At 55.3% G+C, this 700-nt stretch overlaps 1 protein-coding gene across 5 annotated transcripts in view; it reads right to left on the reverse strand.

Moving 5' to 3' along the window:
* LOC102383456 (UPF0061 protein Pfl01_0444) overlaps positions 1 to 700 on the reverse strand; it is a 54,321-nt gene that overhangs the window by 23,134 nt on the left and 30,487 nt on the right. The gene's annotated exons all lie outside the window — the stretch shown is intronic.

Genomic DNA, 700 nt, shown 5'->3' on the forward strand with positions numbered 1-700 from the left:
TGGGGGAGATGGGGCTGGGCGGGGCAGGGATTGGAGGGGCTCAGGGAGCTGGGGGTGATGGGGCTGGGCGGGGCAACGATTGGGGGTGCTCAGAGAGCTGGGGGCGATGGGGCCAGGTGGGGCAGGGATTCCTTATATCGAGTCTGAATTGGCCCTCTAGAAGTCTGTGGCTGTTGGACCTAATTACCCCTTGGGGAGCCCTGGTGAACAACTGCTCTCCCAGATCCTGGTGCACCCCGCTTATATACTTATAGGCAGCCACCAAGTCCCCCCTGAGCCTTCTGCACTGGGGGCTCATGTTCATCTTGTGGTCAATCCAGAACCCCATGTCCCTTTCAGTCGCAATGCTAGTGAGCATAGCAGTGCCAAGCCTGTAAGTGTGATGCTGTTTTTTTCTCCCAAGGTAGAGTACCCTACATTTCTCTTCATTGAATGCCATCAGGCTTTGGTCTGCCCACTTTGCAAGCGTGTCCAGGTCAGCTTGTATCCCCAGCCTATCCTCCAGCGTGACCGCCTTCCCCCAGAGTTTAGTACCATCCACGAAATTTGCCAGTCCACATTTGATGCCCGAATCCAGGTCATTAATGAAGATACTGAAGAGTACTGGCCCAAGCACTGAGCCCTGGCCCAAGCCCGATGAGACCTCACCAGTGCTGAATAGTGACAGAATCACTCCCCCCTTGATTTGCAAGTGACATTC

The sequence above is a fragment of the Alligator sinensis genome, unplaced genomic scaffold, assembly GCF_000455745.1.
Source record: "Alligator sinensis unplaced genomic scaffold, ASM45574v1 scaffold455_1, whole genome shotgun sequence".
Classification (NCBI taxonomy): domain Eukaryota; kingdom Metazoa; phylum Chordata; order Crocodylia; family Alligatoridae; genus Alligator; species Alligator sinensis.